A 14,544-nucleotide genomic window follows, 5' to 3' on the forward strand; every position below is an offset into this window, starting at 1 on the left:
CATGACCCAAGGATTCCAATATTTCTATACATTTATTTCTATACTTAGAGGATAATTAGAACTGCAGAAAAAATAATTATTACCAACCTGCCTTCAATCAAGGACCTGTATACTTCACGACTCAAAAAGAGGGCTATGAAAATATTTACAGACCCCTCACATCCCGGACATAAACTGTTTCAACTCCTTCCCTCAAAACGACACTATAGAGCATTGCACACCAGAACAACTAGACACAAGAACATTTTTTCCCCGAAAGCCATCACTCTGCTAAACAAATAATTCCCTCAACACTGTTCAACTATTACAAAGTCTGCACTACTATTACTGTTAATCTTCTCATCACTCCTTATCACCCAACCCCTCCCACTTGTGACTGTATGACTGTAACTTTGTCGCTTATACCCTCATGATTTATATTGACTGTTTCCTAGTACGATTTGATTGCTTATTGTACCCTATGACTATCATTAAGTGTTGTACCTTATGATATTTGATGAATGTATCTTTTCTTTTATGTATACTGAAAGTATTTGCACCAAGACAAATTCCTTGTTTGTTCATCCACACTTGGCCAATAAAGAATTCTATTCTATTCTATTCTATTCTATTCTATTCTATTCTATTCTATTCTATTCATATTTATTTATTTATTTGTTTGTTTATTTATTTATTTATTTTCTAAGAGATCAACTTGAATAGTGGAGAATTTCCCTTTGTTTGAAGATTTGAAGCAGAGAGAACCTACCATAGTTCTATAGTTATAATTTCCCACTTCAGCTTGGATCAGATTAGATTACCTTCAAAGTCACTCCATTCTCTATTCTGTTGGCTTCTTTCATTTTAACGATGTTCCCAAAACTGCATTTGTTAGTCTATTATGAATGAACATTTCTTTGATATCTCAAAGCAAAACATAGCTTGGATATATTGTACAAGCTACAAGCCACACACACTGCAAATTCTTATTGGAATTCTAAAGCATTCTTATTTTCCTTTTATAATTAAGGGTAGTCAGTACCCTATGTACTGCTACCCTTTATTCTGAGTAAATAGGCATTATATCAAGCTTATATAATCCACAGGACTGTGAAACAAACTTAAGAAAACCCTCACTTAATGATGTATATATAACATGATAGCAACAAACATTTCTTCAAGCATTCTTGTCATGAAATGGTTAACAGTTTCCCATTCCTCTGTCTCACTTAAATGTCAACTTTCTCATACTAATGACGTCTTCAGAAGTTAGGAAATCTCTAAAGGCTAAGAGGGGAAGCCAATAAAGCAGAACTGTTTCAGCCAAGTTAAATTTCATAAATTGCTTTTCCTTGCTTTCTTTGAATTCAGGACAAAAAAAATATGTATTTCATCTTACACATTGAATAAAGGCTCAAGTTCTGGGAACCAAGAACTTGATCTCCAAAGGGAGAGAAGGGTGGAGGTTGCTACTGACAGACAAATAGTTCTCAATTTTCTAATGTGCATGTTTTTAACCAGCTGGCTTGAATTTTGCTGTTGTTTCTTGTGTCTTGAATTTAGCTATGCTGAAACATTTTGTCCTTAAGTCTAAATGTTGGTTTATACAGTAAAACAAATGTATGTTTTTGGAACATATAAAACCAGTGTTGGATATTGAACTAAGAACATACGGATACTTTCACTATGCTAATGAAACTTTTTCCTGTTTAATAATAGTTTTAAATGTGAGTCTGGAACTTACAGATGACATGATTTCTTCTTACCAGCAATCTTTCGCAGAAGGCGGCAGCAGCATTCTCTACCAGTGAAGCTTTGGGAGTCTTCAAGGGCAATCCCATGTGGGATCCTGGCCACTCCTGCTAAAGTTGTCCCTTGCCTTTCAAAACGTTGTATTTACAAGTAAAACAATAAATACTTTGGAATACTTTTTCTCAAACAATTTCTCTGAAACATCTGATTAGTATGTACACAAATTCATTTGAGGCCAGTGTTTCAACACTATATACTCTGTCCAAAAGAACACAATTGTGGGCTGATTTGTATAGGTTAATTCACACAGGGTTTGTCAGACATTACCATGGAAGCAAGTCAGATAACCGGAGTGACTGCAAGCAGGGGCCAAATAGGGATCAGAGTGGAACAGCAAATGTCCCCCTGATATAGTTTCTGCCCACTCAAGGGTGGGTGAGAATACTTCAGCAATGGAAAGGGTCTTTGTTGTATGATGGCTTAATCCCTTCCCAAATTGGTTTTCTATCTTAAACTTATATATTTTTATCATATGCTCCCCAAATTCTAACAACTTCTTCTTCTTCTTCTTCTTCTTCTTCTTCTTCTTCTTCTTCTTCTTCTTCTTCTTCTTCTTCTTCTTCTTCTTCTTCTTCTTCTTCTTCTTCTTCTTCTTCTTCTTCTTCTTCTTCTTCTTCTTCTTCTTCTTCTTCTTCTTCTTCTTCTTCTTCCTCCTCCTCCTCCTCCTCCTCCTCCTCCTCCTCTTCTTTCTCTTCTCCTTCCTCTTCTCCTTCTCCTTTTCTTTTTTTTTTTGACATTCCCTACTATCATCATCCACTTTTTCTGCCAGAGTCTGTGCTCTATTTGGTTTTTCTCATTTGGTCTTTCAAGAAACGACAGAAGTTTTCTAACTTTTAAAGCTTGCTGGAATCTTCTAGAGCAGTGGCCCCCAACCTTTTTTGTACCGCGGCCCGGTACCGGCATCACAAAATGATCCACGGCCCGGTACTGGCATCAACACGCATGACCAAGGCAAGGCGAGCCGAGCGACCGGCCAGCCAGCCATCCCCCGCTTCTCCCCGCCACCTTCAACTCTTCCTTTGGACCTTTTTTGTGCTTTTCGGGCTCTTTCTTAATCTCCTCTTGAGTAACACGAGACTCCACCGCCATTGGGACAGCTCTTCGTTCGAAGCCACCACCCCCTTCGACGAAACTAAGGCGCGAGGATTCCTTCAGCACCCAAACGCCGCTTTCCAACAACCGACGACCGACAAGCTCACCTGGAAGCACTTTCTCAAGCGCCGTCGAAACAAGATGGCGGCGCCCAAGCAAACCATCGGCCCGGTACAAAATGATCCATGGACCGGTACCAGTCCGGGGCCCGGTGGTTGGGGACCACTGCTCTAGAGAACCATCCTGGGCAGTGGTGGGATTCAATTTTTTTTACTACCAGTTCTGTGGGTGTGGCTTGGTGGGCGTGGCAGATACTGTAAAAACTCCAGTCAGAGGTGATATTTGCCGGTTCTCCGAACTACTCAAAATTTCTACTACCAGTTCTCCAGAACTGGTCAGAACCTGCTGAATACCACCTCTGATCCTGGATCTTCTTGGACGCAGATGGCCATTTCTTAGACTGTATATTTTACAGTCTAGAAATATATTGTACAATCTAAGAAATTCAGTATTTTCAGTATTCTTCAGGCATAATTAAAATATTTGTTCCACCTAACTTTCTTTTTGCTGTCTTTTCTACCAGTTCTCACTCTCCAATGTAACTGTTGGGTCTTGCTTACATTTTCCTATTTGCACATATACTAACAGTAGTAACATTTTGAACCTTGTTTCCCATTTGCACAATACTTGTATCTTTCTTTACTTGATTTGTTTTGCATTAAAACACAACTGCAGGTTAGATTGAAATCTACGATTCAGCAATGTCCCTAGAATACTGGACTATAATGACTATAACACAGGGGTGTCAAACTTATATCATCATAGTGGCATCACTTGACGAATCGGGACTTTTTTCCCCTTCGCTAAACTGGGGGAAGGCATGGCCAGAGCATGACACATCCAACTCACGGGCCAGGTGTTGATAGCCCTGAAATAACATATCTATGATGATGTCATCATTCAAATGTGATTACATTCAGGAATCAGGATACATGATGCAAATACGTATATAACCAGCATTTGTGTTATAACATCTATTGCATGGGTCATAATTTGCCCACTTTGTCCCCACAGTTGCCATTTCTATGGTCAATTAGCAATAGCACTTATATACCACTCCATAGTGCTTTACAGCAGGGGTCGCCAAACCTTTGGACCTCAGTGACCACCAAATTAATAATTTTAAATCCCGTGGACCACTAATAAAGCTGGCTGGGGAATTCCGGGAGTTGAAGTTCACTAGGCTTAAAGTTGCCAAGGTTGGAGGCCCCTGGTCTGGATGATGGTCGATGTAGTCAGACTTCTGAATTTCACTTAAACAGCTCAGAATCCCTTTTTCAGATTTAGGGAAGAGAAGGACATGTCCTCAGCATACATACATCTGCCAGACTTGCCACAGAAGCCGCGCCTGAGTTCCATCCAGACAGAGAACTGGAAAGCGAAACCCTAAAAAACCTGCCTGGGTCATTGAAACCCCTCCCCAATTGGCCAATGGCTCCTCCACTGAAGTTGCAACCCTTTTGCAGAGGCCGCCGGTTCATTCCATGGCTGTGAGAGTCCTTCCACAGGGCGGGGCTGGGAGCGGAGCAGAGAAAGAAAAAGGGAGGGAAAAGCCACGGTTTCTCCAGCCAAACCAGCCATGCCTTGTCGACGCAGAGGGGGGCATTTGGAGAGGGTCCCTAACTTGGGCCAAGAAACTGTGTGTGTGTGTGTGTGTGTGTGTGTGTGTGTGGTGTATTGGCAGTGGGGTAAGTGGAGGTTGGGTGGCTCCGACTCTCTGACAGCAGTGACACCAAATAAATCCAGGCGCAGCAGCGGAGCAAGAGCTAGGCTGCTCAACGGCAGCGACACTCTTTGGAAGCAAAAGCGAAAAAGACGTAGAGTGGCAGCAGGTGAGACTTTGCCCACCTGTCCAGCAGCTGTGATGCACTGCTCAGGTACTTTTCACGGTTGCTTTTCCTTATTCCCTTGCCTCACCCCTCGTGGACAGCTGCTAGTAAGAGCTGGGCTTGGGCTACTCTTTCTGCCTCTCTGAGCTTGCCTTCTTCCTTGAGGAGTCATCCCCCCCCCCCCACTTTGGTGTACATTCCCCTCCCTTTTTCTTTTCTGCCATTTCCTTGCTGGCTTCTGTTCTGCAGGAAAATCCCCCACCCCGTTTTCCTACCCATCTATCATTCTTTACCATCTGCACATTCTCAAGTGGAGAGAGAGAGAGAAAGAGAGAGAGAGAAAGAGAGAGACTTTTGGCTTCATACAAGGAAAGCAGCAGAAGTATTTCTTTCTCTCGCCCAAACTCCACCAGAAATGAGTCTTTGTTGGCACAGCCTCTTGGACCAAGATGCCTTGCAGGGTCCCAAAGACTCACTTCTGGTGGAGTTTGGGTGAAAGACTTTTGCTGCTTTCCTTGCATGCAGCCAAAACAGAAGAAGCGGAAAGAAGCACCCAGTGGCCAGGTAAGGCGCTTGGGGCAAGTGGGGCAAGTTCCCTCCCCTCCACCCTTTCCCCCTCCCATCACTATGTGTTGTTTGCAATGCAAGCAACGCAAGCCTTGTGTTCCCACGCAGCCTCGGTTGCTTTTGGGAGTGCTTTGTGGGTGACATTTTTCTGTGGACCACCAAAATTTTCTCACAGACCACCAGTGGGCCGCAGCCCATCAGTTGGCGACCTCTGCTTTGCAGCACTGTCTGAGCAGTTTATAAATGTCAGCATATTGCCTCCAACAATCTGGGTCCTCATTTTACCAACCTCAGAAGGATGGAAGGTGGAGTCAACCGTGAGCCACTCAGGATCGAACTTCGGGCTATGGGCAGAGTTTGTCTGCAACCCTGCATTCTAACAACTGCACCAATAGGGCTCCCTTACAGAATTGTTTTTAAACAGTTGCTGTCTTTGTGAGGATAGCTCACATCAGGGACATCAGAGAGTAGAGGATCAAAGCAATCAAGACAGTGGCCATGATCTTTCATCTGAAGCCCTGCTTCTTTTTAATATGCATCCTGTGTGTAATGCACATAAAAAGTGGGGGTGGGCTTTAATCATATGGTCATAGCCACCATAATGACTTTTTAAAATTGTACTTCTTTCCTTTGGTGAGCACCCTAGTTTGCATCTTTTTCCATTTTTCCCCCAGGTGATCATAAATGTTTCTTGTGCATCTGTCTAAGTTGCCATTATGAACACAATGTCCCACAAAGAAATACAATATATTTGAGGTATCTCTAAATTTACAACAGAATCTAGTCCTCTCTTTTCCTCCAGAACTTCATAGCTTTTGGACTGTAAGAAAGTAACCAATAACATACTGATTTTGCTAGCAAATACAGGAAATCACTAAGGATTGAAGAGGTATGATGAAGAGGCAGGGGATCCAGAAGTCCAATCAATCAATCAATCAATCAATAATAAATAAATGGAGTACTGTGCTTTTTTAGTATAAAAATAAGGGAAGGAATTAAAAAATACATGAAATAATTTGTGTGCTGTTAGTGAAATAACATTAAATGAAAAGAACATGACTGATTCACTGATCTATTTATTGAAAACACACTGAAGAACATTGGGAAGAAAAGAACAAAACGTCACTGCCATGAGAAAATCACTCTTCAAAATTTTGTGCTGGTTTTGTGCTGGTGGTTGAAAATGTTTTTTCAGATTAATTCAGTGTGTACTTAAGGATTTTTTTTCAAAATTGACCCCCCACAATATTAAAAGAAAATTTGTCAACTGGCTTTTTATGGGATAACTGCTGATGTAAATTTAAAGTAATTTACATTTAAAACAACCAAAGTCAAGTCTTCTCATAAACATCTATAGCTACTTGTTCAACTCAAAGCGCTGATAGCAGCTGCGGAGGATTTTCTTCTTTTTGCCCTCTTCTTTTAAAGACTGGATTCTTTAAAATCAAAATTAAAATCAGACTGCAGAACCTGAGTTTTTGAAAGTGCACTACAGTGAAGTATGTATTTCAGTAATTACTGATTTTTCTACAGCTAACAAAGAGCAAGTGCTAATGATGTCAACACAACATAAAAGCTTTTTATCTTGGTACTGTAGTCTGTGTGCATCCAATTTGCCAACCGATTTAGATAATTTTTTAAAAATTATCCACACATTTATGGAAGCTTTTAGTGTAAAAACACCACTTAGCCCAGCTAATAACCATTTTTTAAAATATCACACTATCAATGAAATTGCAGTGTAAGAAAATAACCAGGTAGATACGTCAATAATTGAAGAGCTGCCACATGCATAAAGCCAATGCTGTAAGAAAAGGCGATGAAAAAGGGGAGAAAATTAAATACACAAGAGCCAATAAAAACCCTACAACTTATACAGAAGCAAACCCGGTTTGTAAGAATTTATGAATTCGCTTGTAATCTTATGGTGAGAACTAACGTTTTACAAGATCTACACTAAATATTACAATCCAGTCGACTAGTAGCTTTGCCTTCAGTTGAGCTTCATTCAATTCAGGGTCAGGCTATCTTGTGGTGTGTGAATGCAGGGGGACTGGTGGTGGTATGAACGCCAGCGTTGGGGGATGACAGGAAGTGAACAAAAGATGTATTGTACACGTGTGTGAGTTGGCGGGCGGAGGGAGAGCGAGTAGTCGTTCGAAGCCTGCTTTGGAATTGACGCTGCCGGTTTTAATCTCTCTCTACACTTTGACGTTGCAAACCACACCGCAATTCCAAGCTTTCCCCCACCCACTGAAACTGAGCTAAGGCGACCGTCTGTCACTGCCTCCGAGTTCCTAAGCCCCTTTTCCCTGCCATTTCATTTGGAAATGAAAAGCGACGAAGGGAACCTTGCGCGCGATTGCTACGGGGGCGTCAGCCGACTTCCTCCGAACGGCCGAGATCCACGTGGAAGCCCCGATCAGCGGCTGGTTCCTCCTCCCCCCCCGCCCCCGCGCGCTTTCGCACTCCCGACCATTCCATTGGCCTCGCGCCTGTCGCCGCTTCTGAAGCCCCGCCTTCGAAAGCTGCGCAAGCCCATTAAAGCGCGGCCGTGTGCTTTCCGCTGTCACGTAGGGAAAAGTGACTCAGTGCTGACTCACTGAATTTTCTGCCAATGGAATTCCCAGCCTCTCAGCTGTTCCCGGGCAGCCTATCTCGAGCGGCCGAGAGACACTCCTCAGCCGCAGTAAACCGGTCTCTCCCAAATCCACCTCAATCCAGTTTGCTGTTCCGCGCGTCAGAAGCGTTTTTCGATAAGGCGGGACTTTCGCGCTCTTGCAGACAGACTTTCGCGCTCTTGCTCAGCTTGCAGAAAGGCAGCTGAGGGCCTGAAGTGTTCGGCCGATCATCAGCGAGGATTACTCTTATATCAGTTTGCAAGAAGGTTGCCCGGCGAAAACTCCTCCTCCCTTGCCTGCTTTAGGCGCTCTCCGAACTGCCCCCCAGCTTTAGAAGGCTGGCTGTTGATCAGTTTCAGAACTGATCTATGATGCCAATCAGTGGATCATAGTATAATAAGGTTGGAAGGTACCTTGGAGGACTTCTAGTCTAACCCCCTTGCCTATGGCAGGAGATCCTATGGTTTGGATCTTACTGAGGAGAAGTAAAGAATGTCTGACAGCATTTCCATATGTACATCTTCTGTGTCACCTTCAGTCAATATTGATACACCACTGATTCTTAGATTTGGGGGCACCATATAAAGGGAAATGTAACTCAAGGGCAAGGTTGCAGACATTTTTCTTGCAAGTTAAATCCTCATTGCAAGTTAAATCCTCCTATAAATGTTCTTTCTATTCCCAGTCAAACATGGCTTGCAATGTGTACAAATCGGTTCTGTGATTTTTCTGTATCCAAAAGAAAGCACTGGGAATCTAATTCAATTCAGGGGTCCTTGGTGCTCTCTGAGCTTGCTTATTTTCTTGCAGATGCTTCAGTACCTTAACTAGGTAACATCATCAGTGCTAGTAACGAGTGCTGTTTGCTATCAGTTCGATTCAGCAGATACAAATACAGAGGAGGGTATTTGAATCTTGGCCTGCAGAAACCAACATCCCTTCCCAAGTGCACAATAGGAGACAGTAAAAACAATCTTCTGTTGCTTCAGATTATGAATCATGACATACTACTATAATCCATGCTACAAATATTCTAAATTTGTTTGTGAAAGGCCTTTTAACTCATTTTTATAAGCTATTGACTGGTTGTTTGATACACTAGGACAGGGGTAGGGAAACTTGGCTCTTCTGTCACTTATGGACTTCAACTCCCAGAATTCCTGAGTGAGCCATAAAAGGTTCCCCATCCCTGGACATGTATATTAAACAGTCCCATTTAAGTCAAAAATTGATTTCCCCACAACTGAAAAACCAGTAGGCCAGGGATGGGGAACCTTTTATGGCTCACTCAGGAATTCTGGGAGTTGAAGTCCATAAGTGACAGAAGAGCCAAGTTTCCCTACCCCTGCACTAGGATAATAAGGCAGAATATACAGGCCATAGTTATGAGGGAATAGGCTAAAATTTCTGTTTCTTAGGGGCAAACAAGTTGCATTCTTTTACTTTTCAAAAGATTATATTTGCCACTTCTCCAAAAGAATATGCTCGCTTTGCCCAGATCCTGCATTTCATTTTTAGGCTAACAATAACATTAGGAAATTGTTTAGACTGCGAAAGAGTGAGTGATCATAGATCACCTAGAAGTTTCGGTACTGAGGACTCTTTTCCTAGGCTTAGTCTAGCACTCTACTTGCTACCAGCTAAGGTGAATGGAGTTGCTAAAACTCGGAACTGGATGCCTCATGTGGCAAGCCTTTGAACTGCATGTTAAGCTACATGTCTAAGCCATGATTGCCCCAGTCAGTAAATATGAGCTGTTAGATTATTATAGAACATAACAAAGGGTGTCCTGATGCAATTAAGCCTTCTTTGTGAAACAATCTTATCTCTGAATTCAAATATATTCCTATAGCCTTTGTTTCAATCCTGACTTGTTCTTTAATTCTTTATCAGAATTTGATCCTGATTTGTTTGTTCCTGGTTTCTGAATCACCTTAGAGTGCTTCTTACAATCAGGCCCTGTCTACTCCATATATCCCTTACTAGCTCTGCAATTCCTATTTTCTAGCATCTTTAAACCAGTAGTTGGGAACCAGTGGCCCTCTAGATTCTGTTAAATTCTAATTCTCAGCAATTCCAGAAGACCTGACCTTACTCTTAAGTGTAGCAAAGCAAATGTTTTGGTTGACAGACTGGAATGAAGCAAGCAATTAGGGCTAAGTTGTACCTACTTCATTCTCAAAATCCACTATCTAGAGCAGCCACTTCATTTCACGAGGGGATCTCATAATTTGTTATCCTGGGAGCCTCCTGGGTGTGTATAATAGTACAACGATCACCAGCCAGAATGTGCAGAACAGTGTGACTAGCTACAAGCAATTACCAAATAATATCGGTAAGACTTCATGTATAGTTCGTTAATGTAGTATGCATCCAAGTTTGTGCTTCAACCCCTGATGCAGAAAAAGAGCAGATTGATGAGTTTTATAATCAAATTCAATCAAATCAACACAAAGCAAATTATGCTGCTTGTGATTGGACACTGGAATGCCAAAGTTGCAAATATTAAGGAGCAAACTGTAGTTGGATTGTATAGTCTAGAAAATTGAAGTAAAGCAAGGAAATGACTCATTAATTTCTGCCAGACAATTATTTTTTTAGTTGCTAATGCGGTTTTCAAATAACCAAAATGACATTTATATATGTAGATCTTACCAGGAGAAGTATATGATGTGATCAGGACTTAACTCTAGAACAGATCACAACTGGTTTTGAGAATGTAATGGCATTTTTCACTTCTTTACTATATACATTAGTTCAGGAGTGGGATTCTACCAGTTTGCACCTATTCGCTAGAACCGGTTGTTAACATTCTAAGCAGTTCGGAGAACCGATTGTTAGAAGAAATTACTGGCATAATCCTGTAAGGAAGGCAGGAAGGAAACATTATGGTGTTGCTTACAGAAACTGCCTCTCTGTTAACCCTTATTACATTCTTGGCAGGACTAGACTTCCTGTCTCAGGAACATCTCTGGAGTTTTTTCCCCTCCTTTGCTGGTACTTTGCTTGTGTGGAGTGACCATTCAAAGTTACAATGGCACTGAAAAAAGTGACTTATGACCATTTTTCACACTTACAACTGTTGCAGCATCCCCACAGTCATGAGAGGCCAAGTGAGGAGATGTGTGCCTCAATGTGAGTTATATTGAGTTGGCCACGCCCAGCCAATAACATGACCACCAAGCCACGTCCACCCAGTCATATGACCACCAAGCCACGCCCACCACCTAAGCCATGCCCATATAACCGGTTGTTAAAAAATTTGAATCCCAGGCCGGACTTCCGGTTTGTCGGCTTCGGCAGCGGCAGGGATTCGCGATCCTGCGCAATCCCTGTTGCGCTAGCCGTCTTGGTGCCTCCGATCCGGACGGGTCTGGAGGCTAAGGTTGGCCCGTAGAGGCAGCCGAAGATAGGAGGGATCCGGACAGGGGGTTGGGGTTTTCGCAGACCCCTTCCCCACCCGGCTTAACCCTCTTTTCTCAAGGCAGTGGAGCGGCGGTCAGCAATGGCCGCCACAAAGAAGCTGACAGCTGGATAAGATTGTGCTGGAGGAAGAAGGAGAAAGTTCTGAAGCAAAAGTTTTTTGGCTGAACTGGGACTATAAGATACAAGTAATATCCTGAAAATCCTGATTTTTTGAAAGATACTTTGTTTCCAGAAGAGATTTACAAGCGGCGAGTGAAAGTGCTTAAAGAGAAAGTTTACTCTCCTTCCACATGGATTTAACAAATGGATATTGAAAATCCTGCTATTTTACAGAAGGTAAAAATTTAAAGCTTTCTGTTATAAGTGGGAAGGGAGAGGACAAAAGGAAAATTTTTATTAAGATTTTGTTGGAGGAGATGCCTGGAAGATTTTGAGATTGGAAGTTAATTGCAATAAGACTTTAAAATACAGATTGGGTTTTTTTCCCTTGCCAATTGATATTACCCCAGGAAGAAAAAGTGTGAAGAACTTTGTGCTCTGTTTGGATTGTTTGATGACTTTGGGATTTTGGGGAATTGTTCCAAGCTTTGAATTATCTTGGTTGTTTTAAGAAGAAGAAGAAGAGAAAAAAGAAGAAGAAAAGGTTTATAATGGCTTTATCTGTTGATGAACTGAGAGAGGAATATGGTAAAATAAAAAAAGAAGGTAAAGATGGTGTGAGAGAAATTTTTCGCTTTTTAGAAATGGCGCTTGCCACTTATCAACAAACACAACAATTAATGGAGGAAGAAGAAGAAGGAGAAGGAGAAGGAGAAGGAGAAGGAGAAGGAGAAGGAGAAGGAGAAGAAGAAGAAGAAGAAGAAGAAGAAGAAGAAGAAGAAGAAGCCATCTTTAACGAGTCTACAAAGTTGATTAAGAAAGGAAGGAGAAAGAGAGGAAGGAAAAAGGACATAAGACTTAAAAAAACATCCAAGAAAGAGAAAAATAAGATGCAAAATCAATACAATGTTAGAAAGCAAAAGAAAAGAGAAATACAACAGAGAGGGGAAGCTAAGCGGGGTAAAAAGAACAGATGGGATAAGATAGGAAGGAAGAAGGGGGAAAAAAGCCACAAAGGTATGAAACAAGATGTGAAAAATAATTTTTTTTTTAGGGATAATGGGTAATGCATAACTTTGTTTCAAAATGTTTCTGCAAGGTACATAAGATAGTATTGTAGTATTTGTATTAGAAATAGAAAATTAGAATTTTATAAGACTTAAGTAAAGATTAAAACATTAAAGGTTTAATAATGATAGATTTTAAGATTTAATAAAATATTAAAAGGAATGTTTAAAATATTTAGTTTAAGTATAGAGTTTAATTGACTATTGTGTGGATGTTTGTATGAACTTATTATTATGGTATTTGTTTTTGAAATAGATAATTGGAATGTTATGAGATTTAATGTTTAATTATATATTTAATTACTTTATGGATTTACTTTTTTTTTCTTTTTAAAAAAAACTTAGTAGGTAGAATGTACTAAGCAGAATCAGATAGGGAACTAGGTGTTACCTTAAATGTTAATTTAGGGGAGCGATGGAAAGGCATCATACTTCGATTAGTGATTTCAGAAGAAATCTTTTTTTTCTAATATGAATGAGATAAATGGATAATTGGAAAAGAATGGACAAAAGATACAAATATAATGATTTAAATTAAGATGAAATAAATAAAATAGAATTAAGAAGAGTGGAAAGCGGGGAGAAGTTATAATGAAGATATAGAAAGGTAAATAAGATAGGTAATGGCATATAAGTTGAACATGAATTTAATTGAAGTCCATACAAAGAGAGGTAATCCGGGGCCAAGCTACTTTTTAAAAAGAAGTTTTATGTTTTTGTGTTTTGTGTGTGTATGTCTGATTGAGATTTAATAAAACCTTGGGAGAAAGCGAGAAGAATAATTGTAAACAAGGCAGAGGGGAATATGAATATGATGAGTATAAAATGGATAAATATAGAAAAAATGTAATTGAATAAGAGCAAAGAGAAATAATGAGAAATCTGCTAAAAAATATTTAGAATTATATTGTATAAAACAATGTTTTATCTGCCTTGTAAAAATTTATAATGGAAAGAGGTTCAATGTCTTTAATGTCTAATGATGCTTTGTTTGTCTTTAAAATTAATAAAATTTGTTTCAAAAAAATTTTTTGAATCCCACCCCTGCACTAGTTGCTATTTTTCTTTTAATTATAGAATTTTTTTTTACAAACAAAAATAAAACCATCTTCCAGCTCTATAGTGTGTCGGTTGGGTACATATATCTTGTGCACATAATGATATAAGAAATGATACATTTCTTATTTAATTACATTTATAACCATTCTAATCAATGTTCTATATCATATGATCTAATTATTATGTTATCATTGATATTATAGCTATTATTTTTCATAAATATATTCCATCCTTACAAAATTATATTCCTTCTCTTATTCATTCCAATATAATATATCAATCACATATAATATGTTATTGCTATTATCACATGTTTCAATTTCTTATTTTTTTGTCTAACCATTCAAATTCCCAATAAAAATACCTCTGGTTTTAAATCTATATGTTGTTTTATCATTTTTTCCAACCATGTGTGTATTCTAGTCCAATATCTTTTACAGTAGCATCAATACATGTCTACCATATATGGTAATAAAATCCAGGCGTCTGATGACATTTCTAACACTTCGCCGATTTGTCTTTGAACATCTTTGCTATTCTTGCTGGGGGTAAATGCTTAACTCTGGAACAGATCACAACTGGTTTTGAGAATGTAATGGCATTTTTCACTTCTTTACTGTATATACTAGCTCTATTTTTGAACTAATAGAGAACTATTCTGGCATGAAATTTGTTGTCCACCTATGTTTTCTTTGTTTAACAGCAATAGCACTTAGACTTATATACCACTTCATGGTGCTTTACAGCCCTTTCTAAGCAGTTTACAGAATCAGCATATTGCCCCCAACAATCTGGCTCCTCATTTTATAGATCTCAGAAGGATGGAAGGCTGAGTCAACCTTGAGCCTGGTGAGATTCGAAGTGCCAAATTGCAGGCAGCAGGCGGTCAGTTGACTTTCCTGCAAGGTGACTAAGGGATCTTTTGCATGTTGT

Source organism: Notechis scutatus, chromosome 2 (genome assembly GCF_049901735.1).
Source record: "Notechis scutatus isolate UNSWTSFEM ecotype Mainland chromosome 2, rNotScu1.2, whole genome shotgun sequence".
NCBI classification, from domain to species: Eukaryota; Metazoa; Chordata; class Lepidosauria; order Squamata; family Elapidae; genus Notechis; species Notechis scutatus.